The sequence below is a fragment of the Mytilus galloprovincialis genome, chromosome 4, assembly GCF_965363235.1.
Source record: "Mytilus galloprovincialis chromosome 4, xbMytGall1.hap1.1, whole genome shotgun sequence".
In the NCBI taxonomy this organism is placed as follows: Eukaryota; Metazoa; Mollusca; class Bivalvia; order Mytilida; family Mytilidae; genus Mytilus; species Mytilus galloprovincialis.
This window is the reverse complement of record NC_134841.1, coordinates 46,488,807-46,506,844: the sequence shown is the minus strand read 5'-3', so window position 1 is coordinate 46,506,844 and position 18,038 is coordinate 46,488,807. Positions and strand designations below refer to the sequence as shown.

The window sequence follows — 18,038 nt, the reverse complement described above, 5'->3', positions numbered from 1 at the left end:
TAGTCAGGAATATGACAGTTGTTTCCGATTCGTTTGATATGTTTCAGCTTTTTATTTTGCCATTTGATTAGAGACTTTCCGTTTTGAATTTTCCTCGGCGATTGATATTTTTAGTATTTTACTACTTATAATTAATGGGTACCTCCTGCAAAAAATATTACTCAATCTGATTGATTTAGTTTCATAATCTTGTAAATCCCCCTAACACACAAACAAAAAATCATCAGATATCAACACAAAGATGCATCATTTTAATATCACGATATACGAAAATTAGACAAAGTATACAATAAGTGGTTTTGATGAAGTAAAGTACAAAATTTTCTCTGTTCGCTTGCTAAACATTAACCACACTGTTAAGCCTCAATAGATGTTACAGGTTGTTGCACATGTAGATTGGATGATTCTAAATTAATGTGTCTTTATAAGACACAACTCGCGTTTGTCGTACTAAATGTTAATCCTGGTATTTATGATGAATCTATATACAGCTTTTTCATAATGCCAAAATTACGTTAAAAAATGAACATCAACACGTGGCCAATAAGGCCATACAAATTAAAGTGTAACCCGACTGTAACAAACGGAATGTATTTTTTTAGTATAATATAATATTGTAATTCATTCGTGTAAAAACTCGTCATAGATACTAACTAGGATTGAAGTTTTGTATTTTCGCCAGACGTGCGTTTCGTCTACAAAAGACTCATCAGTTACACTCGAATGAAAAAAAAGAATAGAATCGTGGAAAACTATCAGATCCTTAAGCATTGGTTTGGACACTTTCCATTGAAACTATACTATTTAATCTAGAAATGGGATGTTTTTAATAATGTCATGTGTGGCGCTTAATAATAATAATATCATACGTGATATGTTGCATCCTTTACAAAATGAAGAAAGTCAACTTTATCTATATATGTAGTTTTAAATCTTTGTTGAAAAGATCAAAAGAGTACGAAGCAGTGCAATATAATACATTTTGATATGCAGATATTGGCTTCCGTCAGTAAAAAAACAGTCTATTGTATATAGTTGAGATGCACTAATGTTCGGTAACATCTTGCCTTTAACAAACACCCAATCAATCATCTTATCTGAAAAGTCTACATTATAACTGAATATTAATTTAATAATGTACTCTATGTCAATACAAACAATATGTATGATGTGAAGTTAATACTGTATCATCTCAAATAGATAAGTTAAAAGATGTGGATTTAATTATGTCAAACGTTTTTCTTTTCTTTTTATATAAACCCATGCTTTTCATAAGCGTCTTAAAAAATAAAAAAAAGAAATCAGTTTATTCAAGTCACAAAATCAATTACTAAGAACTCAAAATTAAGTATTAACTTTCCGATATCCAATACAATCGGTACTAATCTACCTTTTATGAAACATTGAATAGCTATAAATAGTCATTGGTTTCACAATCGTCTTATTGCAATTACATTGATCATCTACATTTTTAATAGTTGTCTGTCAATGGAAATATATACCGTTCATTAACAACGTGAATTCCTTCAAACTTTATCGTTTTGATGCAAGTAGTTATCAAAAGTACCAGGATTATAATTTAGTACGCCAGACGAGCGTTTCGTGTACATAAGACTCATCAGTGACGCTCATATCAAAAAGGGTTATAAAGCCAAACAATACAAAGTTGAAGAGCATAGAGGATCCAAAATTCCAAAAAGTTGTGCCAAATACGGCTAAGATAATCTATGCCGGGGACAAGAAAATCCGTAGTTTTTCTAAAAATTCAAAGTTTTGTATCAGGAAATTTATAAAAATGATCACATAATTAATATTCATGTCAACACCGAAGTGCTGACTACTGGGCTGGTGATACCCTTTGGAACGAAACGTCCACCAGAAGTGGCATCGACCCAGTGGTGTAAATACAACCACACTTCACCTCTGTCAATTCATTTGTCTCTTTTTTTATTTAACGTTTAGGATTCGAACGTCACTGATGAGTCTTTTGTAGACGAAACGCGCATCTGGTGTACAATAGTTTGATCTTGGTATCTAAGGTGAGTTTATTTGACTCGAAATAATTGAGGACTACTCTCGATCGTGATAGTCTTAGCCTGAGTTTTTAAGTTTTTAGGTTTTTTGAAATGTGTTTTCATGAACTATACCTGAGCTAACGTGAAAAATAAGTGATTGTTATTTCTTTTAAAACTTTTGAAAGTAAATGTTTGAATACATGAAAATACTATGTTTTTGGTGACCACAGAGATAAATGGTCTCACCTAGAAATGGGAAATCACTGCTGGTATTGATTCAGTCGTTAATACCACTAGTTCGTCGAACATGTTCAATAATGTACCTGAAGAAATTACAATATTATGGTTTACGTATGGCGTAGTTATTACATTTTTATTACAGTTACATATAGTATGTTACAGTAAATGATCGCAGAAGATAAATTAATTCAATTTGTTTTGCCAGGTATATATATAACCTTGATTATTTCCAAGAATTGCAACGCAGCTGTCTCCGTAACTTCCTATATTAGAAAACGTTCTGGAATACATTTATTGAAGTTTTATTCTACAATAAATGTAGGCAACAGTAGTTTACAAAATTTTCAATTCTTTTTTTGTTGTTGTTGTTAGAGAACTTATAGAAACAATAAAACTCTCTGAATGAAAATCAACTCTTTGATACTTTGAGGCAGATACCAAACCGTTGGTACATTCAAACCATTACTTAATATACTAAGGTGTAATAAACATTTCAAGTATCTATATTTAGTGTGTTATTCTCGTAAGTCATTGATCTGTTTTTTTTTCAAATTTTCTAATGTTAAGAACATTTTATTTTTCTATCTTATCATGAAACTATAAGTTTTTACCTGAATACTATCTTGCTTCTCATAATTTTGGATTAGTTTAATTTTTTTGAAATTCGTCATCTATGAAATATAAATTCTATTGCGTTTTAATCCGCCGTAAGCAAAACAATTTCTTGCTTGTTATGCTAAAAGGTTTACAAAAATAGCAAGAACAAATTAAAAAGGATTACTGTATTAATATATTGCTTCCAATAACACCTCTAGCACTCGTTCATGTTGAATCTCCTTCCATAAAAAAGTAATGCAGACAGAGGTTTTCTATGTCATAGGTACACAAAATAAATATAATTTTCTGTATTGTAAAAATGTTCTGAAGTGCCAGCCATGTGATCTCCTTTTATCTATAACCTTGATATATTGATATTAGATTTTTGTTTATCATAGTAATTCAAAGCTCCAAAATTTCTAAGACAGCTTCAAGCATCCATATAGGAAGGCTTGTCAAATCTTGACCCACCTGATAATTATCGGAAAGCCCGTTGATGCATGAAGTAACTGACTGCAAAACTTGTTTTCTTGTATCAATTTACAATTGATGATCTTAAGGATGAAGTGGTTCACAAGTTCAATCTTCAATGTCTATCTTGTGTCAATTTGAACTGTTTTTATTACTTAATTTTGTTCGAATATAACGAAGAAACATCCAATGATTAGAATATAATACCTTTCGGAAGTATTCAATTTCAAATTATTTAAAGATACCAAACGGATATTCAAGATCGAAAACAAATGCCACGAATAAAACAACGAAAAGACAAACAATAGTACATAACACACCAAAAAGATAAACTAAAGGGCAACACTAACCCAATCAAAATGGGAGATTCGCAGGTGCTCCAGAACGGCACGCAGATCCCTCTCCACTAGTGGCATCCGTTGTTTTGATCACATAATTACAAACTCAGAAATTTATAAATTATTGTTTTGTTATTCAATTATTGGGTTGAGGAGAATGTATGTATCTACATTTAAAAAGTTGTGAATCCCTTACACCAAGGTGTATAAGATAGAATCTAAAAAAAAACGACTTAAATCTGGTTCACATCTGAAGAATTTCATTTGCTATATTTATATTACTTATTATGAATTTCGAACTTAAAAGGGGGCATTAAGTATAGATTATTAAAAGGCATTTTCCATACTGTCCCTGGTATCAGCCCTGGACTTCTATATCAAGCCAGAGGGCTGTAAATTGGTCTAGGGCTGATACCAGTGCCAATATGAAAAATGACTTGTAATAATCTATTCATCACATATTTTCAAGATGGAGAAGAAAGAAAGCATGTATCAAATTCTGTTTAATATTTTCAACAAAAATTCCCAAAATCATTTAAAGAGAAAAATGGAAACAAATATCACAGTGGGTTTATACTGATGTTTTCATTGACAGATATCCGGAAGCGAATTCAGGAGCATGATATAGTTTTGCAAGAGGTGATATCGATATTGGCCCCCGAGGACGAATAACTAACCTTGAATTCCAGCTATTATTGACCATACAAAAACGTACATAATAGTACAAAATGTGCGATAAAATACCTTCTTATGAGAATGTTTTCTTGTAGATGCCTCGTATTCAATACGTATTTCAGCGATGCTTTTTGACACATTAATCAAATCACATCTTGATGTCTTCGGATATGACATCACTTTGAAATACCAAACATTAACTACACGTCAGGTGCCACAAATGCAGTGCAGAAAAGAAGTAGGATCTACCCCATCGTATCACCTGTGATCCCCCACTTTTGGTTTAATGCGGTTCGTGTTGTTTTGTCTTTGTTTTTTAAGTTTTTTTTTTAAATTGTTGTCTGTCTTTTTGTCGTTTTGTTGTAATGGCGTTGTTAGTTTGTCTTCGACTTACGAGTTTGAATATTCCTTTGGTATCTCCAGCCTGTATTTGTTTTTATCCTTTAATTTCTATTTGTAAATAACTCCAAGGCGATAGCCTTCATATAACCCTATTTTTTTGGATTACCATAACATGCAGAAGACTAAACGCCAAATGGCAGATCGAAATACATTTTATTTGATTGTAATTTTGACTGATGACATTTTTGACATATTTTAAGACAAAACGCATGTCTGGGTAATATATTATAATACTGGTATCTTTGATTTTTTTATATGAGAAGTTTTAATATGAGACATCATAAAAGCCATGTACAAACCAGAATTTTTCCATTATAGTAAGTATACAATACTTGCATTAAACTGTAAAGATGATTTACTGTTAAACATGTGTATACATAGATGATATATATGTCTGTTGATCATGAGGTGTGAAAGAGAATCAACGTGTTTTTATTGGCAAACTACAAAAAAGGAATGCTATTTTGATCAGAGGTATACATTTGTACTTTTCCGTAAAGTACAAGTCAGTCGTTTATATGTAATATTTTTGTTTCAACATTGGTATGTACAATTCATTTACAAACAATATATTCTATCAAAGCAGTTCTTATTTTGGTCGCGATTATTTATCGCCTGCTGCTTCTAACAAAACCAATACTTATTAACATGAAATGAAGATAGATGATATTTCAATTCAAAGATGTTTACAAAAATATTATATAATAATTTTGACACAATTTTGTGTATATCTAACGGTCTAACCAGGCGAGTAATAAGACAATATATAAAAGAATGGACTCATATGTTGAAATCCGTCTGAATAGGATTAAAAGCATGTTTTGAAGCTAGAGGAAACTATTTGCTTCCATTTTATAAAAAAAAACAAAAAGGTTTAATTCTAATTAAGATTTAAGACATTGAAATGAGTGGAATCTGCTTAAAATTTAGGAATATTTGTGAACAATGATTATAGGATAGTTGGTTGAATGTCAATGTGAAAGACACCTGACAACAAAAGATGATTTTTTACTACAACACCAGTTAATAATATAAATGTTTCATTCGAATGAAAAGTTTCACTAATAAGTTGCATTTCTGTATTTAATGTGTTGATTTCGGTTTCTGGTCGAAATATGTGTCATTGGTTATCTAAAGTGATGATGTTATCCTTATTATCTTCATTTAGATGTCACTTTCTGCATTATTGAATGTGATTATGTTACTAATTCGCTACAAAACAGTTCTGGATATATGATTCGTTTTGATTTTTTTCAGTTGTTGCAAACCATCATTTTAATCAGTTTCATATGCTATATCCCAGACTTTCACTACAATATATGTATGCCTGTTCATTTAACCAATACCTACAGTTTAATTATCTTTAATTGGACATTTTACAATTCACTACGCTTTTGTTTATGAAACAAAACAACTTCGTTCAATCTTTAATTAACAGACTTAGACGTATTTGATACAACTTTTTGGAATTTTGGATCCTCAATGCTCTTCAACTTTGTAATTGTTTAGCTTTTTAAATATTTTGATATGAGCGTCACTGGTGAGTCTGGTGTAGACGAAACGTGCGTCTGGCGTACTAAATTATAATCCTGCTACCTTTGAAAGCTAACACGCAATAAATCTGCGAATTCTTACAAACCCTGCTGACATAAAACATGATATAATCAGATTCATTTTCCCCCATAAATAATGGCGATATAACACATTCTCGAATTGTGTTTACTGGTCTATATCTATATAACGAATTTATCAATATCCATGAATGTAGGTATAATGTACTTTTTACTCGTCGATATAATGTGTCATCTGGACCGATTATTCTGCTTTACTAGTAAAAAATTATTAACGCCTATGTTCATTTATACGCATATTATGAACTGTAACTGAAGTTAAATCAGTACTTTATCTGTTTTAATTCTTACCTACATTGGAACAGGTTATTTCATAGAACAGGTTAAGGTTGAATATCAGCTAAATATTGGGAACGAGATATTCATTGAACAGGTAAAGGCTAAATATCTGTTACATCATGTTGAATGTTGCATGCTTCTCAACCGTTTTCTTTGTTTACGCGAGTCTTTAATTCTCTTTGAATTACATTTTTAAGTAAAATGTCTTTGACGTTCAAAAGATTTAATGTTCATTAACGACATTCAGTGTAAAATCCATTATGTCCCGATTAAGTATAATGAGTTTAATTTTTGCCTTTAAAATTTTCATATTTTTGAAACGTTAATCAAGTTAGTTAGAATTTATTAAATAATAATTTTATAACAACCATTATCATTTCTGATAATTAAATGTATTTGTTACTTAGAATTTTGATTAGGTTTGAGTTATGAAAATTGTTTTGGCTCCGAGCTTCACTGAAGAGACATCAATTTCCAAGAGCGCATCTGGTTCATTAAATTTATGACCGTTTATTGTAATATTATTTTATACATATCTTGTCGGGTAACCATGGTTTTAAACAAATGCAAACGACACACAAGTTCTTATACAAACTGAATCACATGGTATAATTTACATTTGTGAAGTTGGTCTGGTTAGGGTATTATATTCTGACTTCGAGTTAAATGAATTTGAAAAGACATTACAGTGTTATTTTCTATAGTGAGCGAAGACTGCTGAAACTGTCACTATGTCAGCGTAAGATTAAGAATTACAAGATAGTTATATGTTTTGCCAATAAACTGATGTGTTTTGTTTCTGAATTGTCGATAATGGCCATTGCTATTTTTTCTGTTTTAGACAGTATATAGGGATTCAACCTTACATCGTAAAGAAATAAGAGTTTCTTTGTAAGTCATAAGAGCAAATATTTATATTAATTACATAGTGCGCTAGTGACCTAATACGATATATACTAGTATGGGTTCAGTAAATTCAATATGGAGTGAGAGAGAAGCCCGAATCCCTATATTGAATATACCGACATCATATATATTGTGTTAGGTCACTATCACATTATATCAAAATCTTTAATACCGTTAAACTGGTTCGCCATTCCATCTAAATCTCCGCACCGATGGTTAGTGTAGCGATAATTAAAGACTACGTTTTATTAAATATATCACACTGACTATTTTGTTATAAGTGTCTTTTAATTATTGATTTAAAATTTGTCAGTTTGTTTGATTTGAACATACTAGTAAGTAAATCACATTTCGAAGCTGAGATCCGAGTTAAAGTATGATGTAACTCTTGTATTAATCAACAAACAATTGCATTTCAAATTTCAAAGTAATTTCATAATAAGTTGAATTATACACATCTTGACGAGTAGAAAAAAAAGATGAATACCTAATAATTTTAATAGTACCGAAAATAAAAAAACTCATCTTAAAAATTGAAGGGGACAAAATGTAGGGTCGATTGAAATCCGGACAGGAAACCAGAGGTTTCCAATTATTAAAAACAAATGAAATAATCTTGACATTGTTAGTACTCGGGTGTGTCTTTTGAAAGGTCGAAGATAAGACTTGACTGACAAATTTGTAATCTTAATTAGCGTGCGATTAATAAAATTAGTTAGGGTAACCAAGCTTTATTCTATCATACTTCTAAACAAACTATAAAATTTGACTTTGTAGTTTTGTTTAGCAGTCTTCACCATTATGAAGAGATGCACTAATTAAACAAAATACATTAAAATCTTTATTGCACACATGAGCGCTTACAGGTTGTGTATCTATCTTCACAATGAATTGCAAATTGCTATACGAGAAGAGGAAAACTTTTGAGATAAACACTATAAACATATTTAATTGACATGCAATCAATGACCGCTTTTTTAAACAAATTTCTTTCCAATACCTTTCTGTGTAACTTGGACTCAATTGAAAAATGTATACATGTACAACATTATACTAACTTCGAACCAATGAATACTGGGCCGCTAATACTTCAATGAACTAACTGATTTTTTTTCAATAATTTTCTTTAGTTGATGAATTACTTCATTATCATACATGACAATTTGACCAATCAGAACATCGAAAACAGTGATGTTTCCATATTGCAACAGTATATCTGAATGGGTCTATTGTGTTGATTACGTTTACTTAAAACTATTCTTTTGAAACCTGTATGGTAAACAATGTAGTATAAATATTAGATAAACTTAGCTTTTTCATCAAGAGGGTCATTTTAAAAGTATAAATGTAATTTTTAATGTCATTGCGACTTCATTAACATGTCGAGGTTCATGAGTTTGATTTGATTCAAACATATGCCCGTTTGATACATAGTGTTTGCAACAATTACAAACACACAAATGTATTGTGGACTTATAATAATTTTTATTTCTATATTTAGAATTCTACGGACAAAAAGTGATCTTATCATTCATTCTGATTTGATTTTTCATCTCAAAGTTGGGCATCTTTACGTTTAGGAATCACTTCATTTTGTATCTGTCTTCACTTTAATGTTAGCCTGGAAATGTCTAGAGCTAATGTATATCAAACGTCGACAAAAGGCCTGTTGCTTTGAGTGGCAGTTGATTAAATATAAAGACAATGTTATAACCCTTAATGTAATTCAAGATACGAAGCACTGCTGACAGTTAAATTATATGCCACAATGCAATTACGTATAAACTAGTTATTGCAACTGGCAGATCAAATCGCTTCTACTTATCAAATTATGTGTTTCAATCTCATGATTACAAACGCGTCATTCAAACAAAATTCAATTCTGAATCAATGCAGTGCTGGCCATAGAAATATTAGTATCTAACTAGGACATATATTGGCCAAAGTAACGAAGTATATGAGAAGAGTAGGAAAAACCCCAACTATACAGTTTTGAGGTATCATTCGTAATTCATGTTCATATATATTTGTAATATGTGAAAGGGGAGGTTGAGATCTTAAAATTTAACCCAATGATTTTCCTAGGTGCTTGTCCGAAGTCAGGAACCTCGTCAGAGGTTGTCTTTCTTGTTTTAAATACTGTAACTGTTGAAGGAAGATATTCTGATATATGTATGCTGAATGATGGAAGATCGTTATTAGTTTCAGATAAATAATTTCTATCTTTTGAAAAAAACGTTTACCGATTTTAAGCTTGATACAATGTAATGACACCTGCCTAACATTGACAGTTGGAAAGTTGACCTCTAGATGACATTTGGTTATTTGAGTGTATGGATTGCTGTCTTATCAACTCGTACTCACGTCTCAATCTTTTTCAAAGATGATTACTAGTAATTAGGAACTTCAGTTTATTTAATAGTTGTTTATCTTCATTAGTTGTCGTGAACATGTAGCAGTCTTTAATTAAATACAAAAAAATAAGACAACTATTTTGTTAAAGCAGGAAAATTAATATTTATATGTCGTTAATAATTAAATTTGTACAAATCTGTCGGAGAAACATGTGGAAAATGTTGAATAAGAAGGAAACGTAGAGAAATGATTAGTATGGTATCTTTTAATCTCCAAATCAATACTGTAAATCAAGTTCGCTCTGCCAACAAAAATCTGAAATAAAGTAACAAATTTCAAAATAAAAACATTGTTGATAGTGTTGTAGATTGTAAGCAGCTCTGTCATTTAAATTCAAACAGCAAATGAGTAATGATTTGTAAATGATGGATTTTGTAGATCCCAATGGAATGATAGTCCACGTGCGTGCATCATAGAGCTGGAGACTTTAGGATTTAGGATGAACCATTAAACATGTTTGGAGATAACACGTATGATTAACAACTGTAATTAAAACTATGGTAAGACGAACAGTTTTTAAATTAAATATATAAATATATAGAGAGATGGGGAAAACAAATATACAAAATGTTAAAGCATATTAAAAAAAAAGGTCAGTTCTACAAGAACTTATTTTTGATTATTAGCAGACGAGACATTGCAAGCGTTTATATGACAGTGTTTGTCCATTCGTTTGATGTTTTTCAGGTTTTGATTTTGCCATTTGATTAGGGACTTTCCGTTTTGAAATTACCTCGTAGTTTTGTTTGTGATTTTACTTTTTATTAATTCATTAAAATTCAATATTTTACTTACACCACTTCTGATCAAAATGATTGTCAAATTTGATTTCAAAATAATTTAATATTTTATTTGTTGGATGCTATAATTGTACAACCAATAACAATTGCATATGTGTCATGTATCCCTTGTGAATGAACACAATTTTGTAAATTGATAATTATACGTCTGTGTTTTGGGCAAAACGGCAAAAAATATTTCAAAACTTATATGAAATACACAAATAAATGATTTTTAAAGTTCTCATAAAATATATGATATTTTTTAACGAAAACAAATTCATAAAATTTATATTTTGTTAATATCCACGAAGTCACTTGACAATCATTGGCCAATCGTTCTGGTCAATTTCACGACATAAGGATAAATTGATATTTAATAGACAAATAAAAGTAGCATAAGTACACACGTACATGTAAATAATTATACTTAAGGCGGTCGTATTTTGGTCATGAAAACAAATCTTCCAACTACCGTGTAAGCATGATAACGACACAAAGCATACAATAGAAACAGCACTTGAGTTGGTACCTAACACTACAGGGAGATAACTCTGTAAAGTCAGTTAAACGTTTTAATTACGTTGTGTTGTAAAAGGAATATTTAGCTTCTCAATGATCAAAAATGGTGTTTGTCAAACTGCTATATAATCAGTGTAATTTTTCTGACAAAACGGTTGGTTCAAAGTTTTTGAAATTTTTATATTTTTGTCAAAGGGTCAAAGTAAATACCTTGTCAAAATTTTATGAAAATTAAACGAGTAAAATTAATTTTGATGAAGGTGTTGGGTACCAAATTAACTAACGATTCATTAGTTATACTGTTTATCAATCGTTTTGGGTAAGCATATTGATGTTGCTAATGGGAAAAAAGAAGTATTCAATGTGCTACTTTATACTGTTCTAATGTTATACAAAAAAAATATAACTTAATTTTTTTTTTTGCTTCTACCTGTTATACATACCATTTTGTTTTTTTATGTAGGAATATTTCTTTGTTTTTATTGTGATGAAGATTATATTATAATACAATGGAATTCTAAGCAACTGTCATACAAGTAAGAGGTTTAGCTTCCCCTTAAATCCTGGTTTTAATTTCCAATTTTCTTCATGCGGAAATTCCTCTATCATTTCTGGAATATGACTGTTATTTTCAATTCGTTTGATATGTTTGAGATAAAGGACATTCTGTTGATAGGTCCTTGGAGTTGTTATTTTTGTTAGTTTATTTTTAATTACGATCGGTGAAACGTTCAATGATATCGTTAACACTTTGATACACGGTATTCAAATTTAGAAAAGTGATAACTAATATAAGGAATTGATTAAAGAAGTTTTACCATGAGGTCTTCCTACCAGGATTAAAGCGGGGATAGTAGTTCTTCCACATAAAAAGAACGTTAATTGTCCCAAAAACCTCCCGAGTGACAAAAACTACTACTCTTTTTACGTGTTGTTGAAGTGGTCGATTACCTTTCTGAGAGTCTAGCTCTATCCTTTATCAACTTTTTTGGATTCGAGAGTCACTGATGAGACGCGCGTTTGGCGTAAATACAAAAATTAATCATGTATCCATGATGAGTATATTTACAACCACTGGGACGATGCCACTGGTGGCGGAGTTTACATTTCTCGAGGGTATCACCAAAAGAGGAACGAAAGATACCAGAAGTAAAGTAAAACTCATAAATCGAAAATAAACTGACCACGCCATGTCTTTAAATGAAAAAGACAAACAGACAAACAATAGTACACATGGCACAACATAGAAAACTAAAGAATAAACAACACGAACCCACCAAAAACTAGGGGTGATCTCAGGTGCTCTGGACGGGAAAGCAGATTCTGCCCCACATGTGGCACCCATCGTGTTGCTTATGTGATAACAAATCCGGTAAATAGTCTAATTCGGTAGGTCACCAACCTAGTTGTCAGCACTTCTATGCTGACATGAATTATCATTGTTCTGGTCATATTTATAAATCAACTGTTTGCAAAACAGTTTGATTGTGAATGGTGGGCGGGGGAATTACAATGACCATAATACTTTAGAATAACATTATTAATATATTAACTTTTTATCCAATGGTTGAAGTAGATTAAACTATGTTGACTTAAACTATATTCACGTAAATTTCGTAAGCAATATCAAATTAGATAGCTGATAAAGTGTTCATTTGCAGATCCAGTATTATCGAAACATTCAAGTTTCATACTTTTAATATGTCAAATAGATAAAACTCGTCGTAGGCAACACTTGTACTTCAATTTTTACCTTTGATGGATATTCTTATACAACGCTTTTTCAGGTGTTTAGAAAAAAACAATAGGGTTAAATTTTCTCTCACAGTAAAATGAATTATCAAAGGTGCCAGGCTTATTTTGTACACCTGACGTAACAGTAATCATAATATTCATAAAAGATTCACGGCTAAAAACAGATGGGAAGTCAACTCAAATCAATAATGAGGATTAAAATAATCGAAAACAAAACTGAAATAACAAACGTTGTACATGTACCTACCTAAGAGTAGAAAGCCTTTATTTCTAAAGATCTGGGATTTGAACCGTATGCATTATGACATACGTTTATATTGGGTTTCTTTTGTTGACCTATTCGAGTACGATGATTCCACAATCCTGAACGATTGATTGATTGACTGTTGTTTATTTAACGTTCTTTGGCAAATATTGCATGCATTTTCAGCAACCAAATAAACAACTAAAACATTAAGACGATAATATTATATAGGTTTTGCAAGGTGACAGAATGAAAGTTCATTGAAATAATTTGGATATGTTGGATAGAGGCATCAATCTGCCTCACACCAGGTCATTTGCATTTTCAGACACCTTAGAGAGTTGTTGTAAGGATTCCTTAACATGCATAGTGTTCATTACACCTGATATCGGCATAGGATTTGCTAGTAAACATCACATTTCGATCAGACGTGACTGCACATCCCACACAGCCAAACTGCTCCTTATCAAGGCCGGTGGTGAAAATTCAGAGACTACCATATGCATATACATTCGATTTTACACACGAAATACTGCAGACATATGACCATGAAAAAACTAGCTTTCCGTCTTTTAGTTCGCAAGTTATAATTAATCCTCTTTATTTAATATTTTATTTTTGTATTTTAACAAAACTTGCACATGAAATCCTAATATTTGATTATCTTGAGTGAAGAAATATAAAAATAATCTATATAACAATGTCCAATCTCATCTATCAAAGGCTTACTTGATTGGGTGTGTTTTTTTCTTAAATAGAGACAACAAAGCAGTTTTTTATTCAATAAATTTTGTATTAACAATACTCTAGTGGTTATGAAATTTGGATTAATTTTAGTTTAAAATATGGATCGTGTGTCAATGCATCATCTCATCAATTACCTGTCAGTAACATTGAAAGGTTCGAATTTCAAACAGTCTATATGCTATGTTTAGATACTTGGAGCACAATTTTAATTCTTTAGCTACGATAAAGCATGTTTACGAAACTTTTGTCGGTACAATGTCAAGTCTGGAAAAAATATATATAGAGAAATGATGAATTGCAAAGTCAAAAGAAGTAGAAATGCAATTCATCAAAGTTACTGACTAGAAGATAGATGCCTGTTTAAACATATCTGACTAGTTCAATCTCTTTTAGGAATACATTGTTATTGAATCCATACTAAAAGTGACAGGAACTGATAGATAAGGACTCAGATAGAGGTTGTTATGCAAATTATTGCTAAGATTACGCAAGAGTCAATTTAAATTTTCATTTGGAATCTCAGAATTAATGAAATATAGTACTGTAATGCAACTTTTAATGCATAATTCGTTCATTGAAATTCCGAGTTAATGTCCGATTTAATCCATTTGCCATTTTTAATTGCCAATTAAAATAACCCCAACGCCTTTCTTTAAATTGATCATTACTCAACTAAAACTCATGATCAATGTATGAGGCAAAACGTTATTTAATCAAATTTATTTAAAAGTACAAATTTTTGAAAAAAATGAATGAAAATAACGAAAATTATGATATCAATAAAAGATATTATTTCTGCTTTTGGCACTCATTTCCTTTTAATGTTTCTGTCTGTTCATTTTATAAGATGTTATTCACTTGTTCCTTGGATGGTGAAGGTAAATGAAATTAAACAACAACACTGATGATTGATTGATCGGTTGTTGGTGTTACGCTAATTTCAACACTATTAGCTATCCAAGCGGTCAGTTGGTTTTAATGGAGGAATGCGGGCTGTCCTGAAAGAATCACAAAAGGAAAACTGACAATCCTTGTCAATGAAGTTTGGAGCGGAACGCCCCTGCCACGACCATTTAATCGCCGCTAAAGACGTTATTACAAAAACAAAATTGTGACGAATTACCTCATTGTAGTCAGAAAGAAAAAAAAACAACAAATATGAGTGCTCATAGGAAACGGTGCATCTCTCACCTTATAACTTTGCTATGCTTTTTAGAAAACACGAAATCTTGATCAAACTTTTAATTTGGCATATATTTCAAAGAGTTTTTTTTTTTATTTTTCTGCGACCTCAACTTCGTGGTGAACTATCTTAATAACCCGCTATGGGACATACGAACAGACGAACGCATACACCAATACGCATACTGTCCTCGTCTATCGTTTCGGGGGTTATGGCAATTTTCTTAAGAGTTGAATTGAGTTATTTTTTTTATTTCATTCCAAACATTCGGCAAACATTTCTCAGTACCATAACTTGTTAATTACGAAACTGTGACTTCTTAAACTGTAGTTACCTGTCTTACCTCTGCTAAACTCTTTTTTTTTCTTGTTGTGTCAATCAGATGAGTCAAGATGTTATCAACTGACTTTAACAGTTTGGTTGTACTGTTACAACACTGTCACAGGTTAGGTTATCGTCCGACAGTGAGACCCGTGCTGAATGAGAAGAATCCGGTTTAATTAATGGTAGGAAAACACGCAGCCATGTACGGTTATACTCCATCCGATTCTCGCATCTCGCTCCCTCCTTTTATCCCTGTAAACCCCTCAAATATGCATGTAATACTTGCAACAAAACGTCAAGCAACTGCAATCAAATCAATGACACTAATTGACTGTATATAAGCACTAGAAGTCATCGAAGTGTGTATACATGTGTATATTTAATGGCATTATTTTGTTTTTACTTGCAATAACTCCAGTTTTAGTGAACCAATCCGTTATAAATCTAAGACGAGTGAAAGTCATATCCTTTTATATGTTTGAACAAAAGAGCTTAAAGATACCTTAAAAAAGATGTATTCATTAGTATTGATATATTATAGCATATATATCCGACCATATTTTAAATCAGATTGGTTTTAATTAGAATTCAAACTTGAGTATTCAAAAATATTTAAAATTAGTATTTACGGTTTCATAAAAATGTGACTTATCATGATCCTATAATTTAAGTTGGTTTTTTTTCCGATAAGATGTTTTTTTTCCTCTCTTAAAATACATCTTCTCCATTTCCAGTCAGGTTTAGTATAGTTATGGCAATATCCGAACGAAATTAAGTCGCACTTTAACAAACTATTTAGACTAATTTTTGTTAAAAAATTGATAATTTTTTTTATTTATTTGATTCTTCTTGTTCGGTGCTTTCAGCTTATGGATATAAGATGATGTGGTATGAGTATCAATGAGACAACTCTCCATCAATAGATATAAGAAGGTGTGGTATGAGTGCCAATGGGATAACTGTCCATCCAAATAACAATTTATAAAAGTAAACCATTATAGGTCAATGTTCGGCCTTCAACACGGAGTCTTTGCTCACACCGAACAACAAGCTATATAGGGCTCCAAAATACATGTATCAGATTATATTGACACGACTTTGTGTGTCTAATTCGTGGCAGTACGATGTGTCCCATATATTCATCTCCTTAAGTATCAATTTGACGTGTACCTCAAATGTAATATTTGTAGCCAATAAGTGATACACTTTTGTGAGATACCTTTTAAATGATCCATAATAACGGAAAGATATTGAAATGTTAAGAATATGACAATTTAACAATGGAAACAACACGTTATCAATTCCATGCGTCCGTAGCGCTTTTTTTTTTTATCAAACCTCATCAGGAACGCTCAACGCGGAATACTTCTTGGTGCAGAAAATTCTTTAAAATCTGACACTGGTATAGGCTATCGTACTAATCAATGCAATAGGATCTGTTACAAGCAATTGTTTTTGAAATCGTGTACAGCTTATTTTGGTGAAAGAAAATAACATTTTACCAAATGACAATATTAGACAAAATGAAAGTTTATCAGTAGAATATTAAGGTACATGTGTTTTAGAGCAACATTTTTTTAAGAAGGTAAAAAAATACAAGTTTAACTTTTTTAGTGCCTGAAAGACAGCTAGATTTTCTAAACTAAACTTGTAGCATTTTGAAATAATTCTATTTTTTTTTCTTTTAGTGATATAACAGTTCAAACCGTTAAAGTGGCATAACTCGTCCGTAGTTCGCGTTTTACACAATAAAAAATCTGGGAAATTACATAATTTTTCAAATGAACATTTCCAGATTAAGTTTCAAAGATTTATTAATGTTTTTGGTTAACCAACGTTGTTTACTAATTAAGAAAATGCAATAAATAAAGGTATTAATGGCAAATTGCAATAAAACTTCAATATTCAAGATCAAAGAATGGGAATCTTGGTAATATAATAGAATGGTCCATGGTCATGACATGACCATCCGATGAGTGTCTATCTGACACCGCTAAGATTAAACTTATACCATGAACCGCATAATAACTCATCTCAAAACCTTTTATGTCATCCAGAATTCACTGATCTCGAATTAAAACCATTTAGAAATTATTTTATTCTGGTAATAATCATAATAGTTTAAGAAGCATTTATAACTTATCAATGAGAAATATTCGTACCGTGAAATATCATATGCATGCCAGAAAAAGGGTGTAATTCGTTAAAACAAAACGTCGGCGAAATGGGATTAAAACCAATGATACATATTAATCTTATCCAGGTAATAACCATGCGAGTTACGAAAATCTATATATAACTTTTTATTGAGCAATACTCGTTTCATGAAATATCAGATTCATGTCTCAAAAAGGGTGTAACTCGTGAACACGTCATGTTGTGTTTTTTTTTTTTTTTTAATTTTAGTTCAGTTATGTTTTGGTGTTAAGTGTGACGTCCATTTTCTCTGAACTAAACATAAGTTCACATTTTGTTTAGGGACCAGATCAAGCACCCAACTGTATGCGGGATTTTC

General features: G+C 31.2%; 1 protein-coding gene across 3 annotated transcripts in view; it reads left to right on the top strand.

Annotated features, from left to right (window-relative positions):
- The window catches only part of LOC143072274 (small conductance calcium-activated potassium channel protein 1-like), a 168,664-nt gene that overhangs the window by 50,573 nt on the left and 100,053 nt on the right, over positions 1-18,038 (top strand). For all 3 annotated transcript variants that reach the window (XM_076247142.1, XM_076247138.1, XM_076247143.1), the window contains exon 2: positions 10,348-10,469. The gene's annotated coding sequence lies outside the window, so the exon portion shown is untranslated. The remainder of the gene's footprint in view (positions 1-10,347; positions 10,470-18,038) is intronic.